Source organism: Mycteria americana, chromosome 1 (genome assembly GCF_035582795.1).
Source record: "Mycteria americana isolate JAX WOST 10 ecotype Jacksonville Zoo and Gardens chromosome 1, USCA_MyAme_1.0, whole genome shotgun sequence".
NCBI classification, from domain to species: domain Eukaryota; kingdom Metazoa; phylum Chordata; class Aves; order Ciconiiformes; family Ciconiidae; genus Mycteria; species Mycteria americana.
Window position 1 is genome coordinate 95,964,359 of NC_134365.1, and position 7,242 is coordinate 95,971,600.

At 39.8% G+C, this 7,242-nt stretch overlaps 1 long non-coding RNA gene across 1 annotated transcript in view; it reads right to left on the reverse strand.

Moving 5' to 3' along the window:
* LOC142404808 (uncharacterized) overlaps positions 1 to 956 on the reverse strand; it is a 52,631-nt gene extending 51,675 nt beyond the window's left edge. Inside the window, exon 1 of the long non-coding RNA XR_012773955.1 lies at positions 835 to 956. This is a non-coding gene — a long non-coding RNA (uncharacterized LOC142404808). The remainder of the gene's footprint in view (positions 1 to 834) is intronic.
* Between the last annotated feature and the right edge of the window lie 6,286 nt (positions 957 to 7,242).

Below are 7,242 nucleotides of genomic sequence, written 5' to 3' on the forward strand. Positions count from 1 at the left end.
CTGGCCTCAGGACAGCCCATGTGTTCTGTCATTCTCTTGGAGCAGTGCACTTAGAAAACCCACAGTTTCAGATTATGAAAGCTTTGGGGTCCCCAACTTAAGGGAAGCAGATATCATAGCATTGCCCCAAAGCAAGTGCATGCTGGATACACAGACTTTGTTAGGAGCCCAAAGAACCCTTGCTCAAGGCAGCATGATCATGGTTTACCAAATCCACTCTCTATACCAAGGGATAACAGCTATCCTTAAATTCTTGGCAGTAGCCTGCAGAATCCCTCGAACTGAAGTCCCAGAGAAGCTGGGATGCGTTTCAAATAAATAAAACGTCTCAACTTTTTTTCCTCAAAATGGAAAGAAAGTTTTCAGTTGTACAGAAAGTTCTAGGGTTTTTTCTGTTTCCAAGTAGAAACAAACCCCCTTTTCTCCTGAATTTTGTAATTTCCCAAGGGTCAATAATCTTGAGTTTTCACTATGATTAGCTGTAAAAACTTAACATTTTGATAGCCTTTCCTACCTGAGACTGTCTTGTTGCATAATGAACATCTATTAAGACTTTATGACAACTCCAGCAATTAGGTATTGATAAATCTTACCTATCATCATGTAATGAGTAAAATGACACAGAAGTTGAGTGGTACGTCTGTTGTTAAACTAGTAGTAAGTGTTAGACCTAAGAACAGAGCAAAAGTCTTCGTTCCAAGTCATTCCTGAGCCTTAGAAAATGCTCCAATCTACCAGGCTCTTTATTATTGCTTTATATAAAAATCCACCTAATTAAAAATATCTTAAGTACTACACAAGAATTTCAAGTAGTATAAACCATCAGTTGCTTACCTACTATTTAGTGGATTCTCTAAACATATGTCAAGTCTCACTCATCTCCAGAAAAGATCTGCTGAGGAGAGGCCTCTAATCTGTCTGTAATGCAAGAACTTTCTTATTGCAGTCCATCCATACATCAGTTTTATGGATTTTTCATACAATTTTGTATGTACACATCAGAGGACAGAAATATTTCCTAAATTGAAAAAAAAAAAGATGATTAACAACCATAGATGTAACATTAAGAAGAAAGCAGAAAGTTAGTTTGACTGTATGAGACTGACAATGGAGTTGATTCTCCATTGTTCTGTGCTTTGGTTCATTACACTCCCGAAAAGAGAGTGAATGCTGTAGGTAGAATTGGGGTTCCATGTAAATCAGCCATAAAACTGTCCTGATTCAGTAGTGTCTAACACTCAGTTTGAACTAGAACTGACTAAGGGGGGACACCACGACTTTAAGCATGGAAAATTTTTTCAAAACTGTTCACTAATGGTTTTTAACCCTGTATGTCAATGATTTTTTTTTTCAGCTTCAAAATTGAGAAGGAAAAAAGTCACAAAAGTGTGATGAATTGTATTTTTTCATTAGGTCAATGTTGCACTCACTAAACATGCAGATCACCTCCAGCCAGGGTGGCTAACCACTTTTTCTTTTATTTTTGTTTCTAAGGTGGCAAGCCTAATGGAAATCCATGACTTAAAGGAAGCTTTCAGAAGCTGTGAAGTGTTACAGCAAGTCTTACTACGTTGTTTATGTAGAAAACTCAAACAAATATTGCCAAGTACATAACAAAATTCCTTACACCACTGAAGTACCTCTCCTTCTCTGTCCTTATATACGTACTTTCAGAAACTGAGCATCATGTCTCAGATGATTTAACCAAATTGCAACTAAAAACACTGATAAATGGTGGCTCCAAAAACAGACATCAGCTCCATCCTCAGTGAGGGCAGTGTTTTTAGAATGACAGCTATTTCTGAAAAAAAAAAAAAAATTTGAAATAAATTGTGTATTAGACAGACAGATACACACTATCTAGACAGAAGCATAGATGATTTGTTTCAGAATAGTTTTCAGAAATAACCAGCGCTGTTTCAGCCTCCTCCTCATTTTATATAAATAGCTACGGCTACATTTTACACGCATTCATATATACGGGGTAAGATTCTTACCACTGTGCACTGCCAGAAAGGGGAACAGCAGCCCCCTGGTAACTGTAAACCAGCCCACACTACGTACCTATACAATAGGTCTATCATTAAATACAGATTTAGCTAGCCAAGACCCCCATGTTTCTGGCATTCCAGCTTAACTTTCCACAAAGGCATTGCACAGGCTGCTCAGCTGCACAGTGATTATCAGACTTTTTATCCTGAGCTTTTCCAGTGAGTAGGCAAGGGTGTTTTCCCTTGACAGTCTATTTCAGGTTCATAAGACAGTCTGTTCTTCTGTGACTTATTTTAAAGCCCTGTCAGCAAATTCCTCATCCCAGACTCCGAAACCTGAAGCTTAGTCCCCCCAACCTTCCCAAATGCAGCGGATGTTCATTGAAAGCTTTTATAATCTTATGATGATAAAAGCCTATTAAAAATGCAGATATTTTTGCACTATTGAAATGGGGTTTAGAGCTTTTAATGGGATCAAAAAAAATAGCACCAGGTCACAGTGCTGAACTGGTACTTTCCCTTTGCCAAACATCTGGCTTATACTGGAGACCAGCATATCTCATCAATCTCCTGAGACGTGATCTCATTTTCTCTTACAGGAGCTGAGCTTGTCCTCTGCTGGTGCTGGGATGCTGCAAGTATGGCTACATCCTAGTATCCCCAGTTCTCCCCTGGCAACTGTCCCTTTCCTCAAGCAGAGCTAGCTAAGTGGCAAGCAGCTCTGAGGATGGATCTCCACACCTACACAAAACCCCACAGGAAACAGGCTGTGTTTTGTGTGAACACAAGGTGAGCTTTGTGTAGAACTATGTGTAAGATAATGTAGGAAGAGGGGACTTTAGTGATTGCTTTCACCTTAGTTTTCCTACCACACCTTCTGTTTCAAGCGGGTGCTGCTGTCCCATTTATTTCTGTTGCTTTCCCTGTCACCCTCTTTTTAGTTATTCCTATTTCATATAAGCTCCCATCTTTCTTATTTTTAGATCCATCTCTTCCCACACTGTGCTTTGCCCAAGGCAAGAGCAAACATATAAACAAATCTTACAGCCAAACCCTGAGCTCCTTTCTTAGTCTTCGCTGCTCAGCCCTTCACCAGAGTCCCTGTGCTTCACAGGTCAGTCCAGCTTTCCTGTGCAAGGCATTGGGGTGTTAGAGAACAGATAAAGCAGGAGGAAGGAGAAGGAGGCAGAAGTACAGTGGGAGCTCGAGCCTTCTCACCAGCACTGCTCAAAGCATAGTGCAGGAAGGGGCACTTAGCTCCCCTCATGCTCTCCAAAGCACCCTGTAGCTGGATTCAGCCCCGATGTCCTGTTTGTCTCCAGCACCCAATGTATCCCTGTACAATGTGCCTTCCCCCTTGCCTCTAAGAGATCAGGACAGGACTGTTGCACCTCTCATCTAAGCAGAGATCCTTCTGTGCTGCAGGAACACTTGTCCTAAACGGCAAGGTTACATTAGGTAACGTAACTCCCTGTAAGGTAGCATGACCCTCGGCGAGCTGGGAAGGGCACGGACACCCACACTGCCAGGAGCAGTAGGTGTGAGCCAAAGGTAAACCCAGCCCTCTAAAGAGTATGGCTAAAAGCTGGTCACCCCTGATGTTGGGCACCCCTGATCTCAGAATTTAGCCATGTGTAAATTGGTTTGTCTGTATTAAAGCAGTGAACCCTACAGTAGCTCATGTCCTCTACCAGTGTTATTTAATAATGAAACCACAACACCCATACACAATACCCAGAGCAAAGGATGGTTGGGCAGGGTTATCGGAAGGGCAGTCATGGTGCGTGTCAGCTACATGAGATGTGAACCCATCTACCTCAGTGGAGCCAGAAGCAAGACTGAACGGGTGAGCACATCCCTGAAGCAGACATTGGATTCAGTTTCACCAAATAAGCACTACGCTTGCTACTTTCTTTGAGAAATCCTACAGAGGGAAGAAAGAACAGATAAAATCAGTAAAATATTTAAAATACTAAAAAAAATATTAAATATTAAAACCAATAAAACATTCTCCGGATGTGAACAGCAGTTGTTTCATTAATGAAACCTCTAAGGAAACCATTCTGAGTTGGCCAGAGAAACTGGAAGGATCCCTTCTACAATTGTTAACGGGGCGGGGGGGGGGGGTGGGGGGGGTGGGGTGGTGGAAAGAAGGAGAAAAAATAAAAAGAAGGACAAAAAAAAAGAAGACGATGGAAAAAAAGAAAAAAAAAGAAGGAAAAAAAAAGAAGGAAAAAAAAGAAGGAAAAAAAGAAGGGAAAAAAAAGAAGGAAAAAAAGAAGGAAAAAAAAGAAGGAAAAAAAAGAAGGAAAAAAAGAAGGAAAAAAGAAGGAAGGAAAAAAAGAAGGAAAAAAAAGAAGGAAAAAAAAGAAGGAAAAAAAAGAAGGAAAAAAAAGAAGGAAAAAAAAGAAGGAAAAAAAAGAAGGAAAAAAAAGAAGGAAAAAAAAGAAGGAAAAAAAAGAAGGAAAAAAAAGAAGGAAAAAAAAGAAGGAAAAAAAAGAAGGAAAAAAAAGAAGGAAAAAAAAAAAGAAGGAAAAAAAAAAAGAAGGAAAAAAAGAAGAGAAGGAAAAAAAAAAAAGAAGGAAAAGAAAAGCGACAGTGTGAGAAACCAGCAGAGCATGGCCTATTGATAGCCCTTTGGTGTGTTCTTCACATTTGACTTGGTGAAAAACAAGTGTAGGGCTGAGGATACAGCTAGCCAATTGTAACTTTAAATATGTTCGCTCCCCTTCATGCTTGCCAGAACCACTCAGTGGTTCATGGTAGCTTTAAGTTTATGTGAGCTGAGACTACAAAAAGCAGTGCTACCTCAGGACTCCCAGAACAAATCTACTTCAGCACACTGTTCTCCAGCTCCCTGTCTTTTTTGAGGCTGTACAGAAGTTAGGCATATACTTAAGGATATCTAGGCATGTATGAGCCTCCAGAGATGTGGTTATAGAACAGAGATCCCAGAAACAACTTTGAAGGCTCTGGGCCTCGATCACCAGGGATGCTCCTCTGATTTCAAGAGACGTATGAACATGACTGAAGACTAGGAAACTACAATCTTCTCAGAAAAAAAGAGACTTATCTTTTCTGGTGGGGAAGGACTGGGTACTTTAACACTGCTGTATAAGTAACAAATCAAAGCTTGGTTCCCCAAAGTCAGAAAGAATTTGGGCCCAGGGAGCAGTACAGGGGGAACTAAGTTTAGTCTTAAACAATTCCAGTTTAAGTATAGTGGAGAACTGGGATACCTGGACAATGACACAAGTTAAAGAGACCATTTTTCAAACGGTCTTCTGCTTTATAACAGGCCCAGCAAAATGCATGAGTGACACTGACTACAGCATGAAAGCTTAATAAATAGCAAGTATAGTCCATAGACTATAGACTATATAGACTATGCACGCTTCTAGACCTGACTTTTGGCTCAATACTCACTGTTTTTTTAAAGGCTATTTTTCCAAATGCAACCAGAGATAGAAGCAGCACCACGTATGTAATCTGTATGAAAACCAAACATTTATGAGGGAAGTAGCCACTCCACATGAACTGTCACAAATACCATTTTTTCACTGAAAAAAAAAATATCCTGAGTCAGAAATTTTCCTGTTGGACTTCTTCAGTGGAACATCATCAAAAGTCAATTCCCTCCTAGTGCTTTTGGCCAGAAAGTATTATATATCACAAAAAATATGACCTCAAGACAGCCTTTAAATTCATGTTAGCAAGATCAGATGGAGGAGATGACTGTTTGCAAGTGCCAGGGAGAAAGGACTCTCTCCCAGCTAACTCCTGAATATTGAGTTTCTCCACAGAAGATGCACCTTCTGGTGCAATAAGGCTCAGATCTCCACGTGGCAGCTGTTATTATACAACTACGAACAATAACAGAAATGTACTGAATTCACTAGGACTCCGCTCCAGCTGACGCCACCTTCTAGACAGCAGTGTCAAACACAGAAAGTGACTGTGACATCCAAAGTGCTTGTTACATTCAATTCCAAAAGGGGCTTCTTTAAGTGGACGGTCTTAAGCTTAATACAGAGATAACAAAAGCATCGGGGAGAGAACCTTGAAGTAAAAAGGATTCAAGCTTAACTCACGTCCAAAACAGAGTGTGAAAAGAGGAAACAAGAAATATCAGACAAATCAGACCCTAGCACAGCAAGAAACAAGAAACAAAACTACAGCAAACACAAAGCTTTGAATGAATTAGTGGAACAAAATGATAAAAAGTAAGGCTAAGTCTTCAATTTTAGATCTCACTTAAAGGATGGCTATTTCCTGTGACATAAAGTCTAAAAACCCCCTTTTGCATCAATCTGGGATTGGTTGAGAGAGAAAATAAACCACCTCCATTGCCAGGAAAGTACGGATGCCAGCGGAAAGGCTCCTATCCAAGTACACACCAGATAGTTTTTCAGGTTAAGAGGCACAGCCTTTGCTCCTGACAGCCAGAAGGCCAAGATAATATATATATATATATATTTCCCTGAGTTCCAAATGCTACTCTACTTTTTCAGTTCTAATTCCTTTTCCCTGATACTTGGTTTACAGCTTCCTGTATGTATATAATGCTAACACAATAACTCATTTTGCTTTGGATTATTATTTCCATGCAGCCCACAGCAAATGCTAGAGAACATACAACTCTCATTTCAACAGTCATTTGGCAAGAGGAGAGATTTATTTGATGATACATGACGTTTTTTTCCAACAAGATTAGAGAGTGCATGGGTTATTCTGCTGCTTCCAATTACATACGCCATTTGTCAAGACAGGGTAGCAGTTCAAAACTCATGACCATAATTAGTTTCTTTTCTGACATCTCAAAGACTTCCATTCTGATGTTAGATCTGCACCAAAAATGGAACCATTTATATATTGCTTCAACCCAGAGAAAACTAGGCTAACACTCTCTTCCAGAGTGTCTAGTATGTCAGAGCCCAAAAAAAAAGTGTAAATGAAAAAAATACTTCTATTCTCCAGCTGACAGAGCAAACATTGCTGGAATGTATTTTATGCAAACTGTATATACATATAAGGAATTATTTTTACTGCCAGCTTGACTTTCTTCTAGCTTTTTATCTTAAAAGGAAAGCTGAAGATACTGCTCTAAAAAGAGAAAGACACGCATAGATTTATGGCAGTCTGCTAAAAATCAGATTGACTCAGGCAATGTGCACAGTTTAATCTGCAGGGAGGTATTTTCAAGGAAAAGTCTCCCTCCTCTTTGATCAGCAGCTGCATGCGATGAACGCCT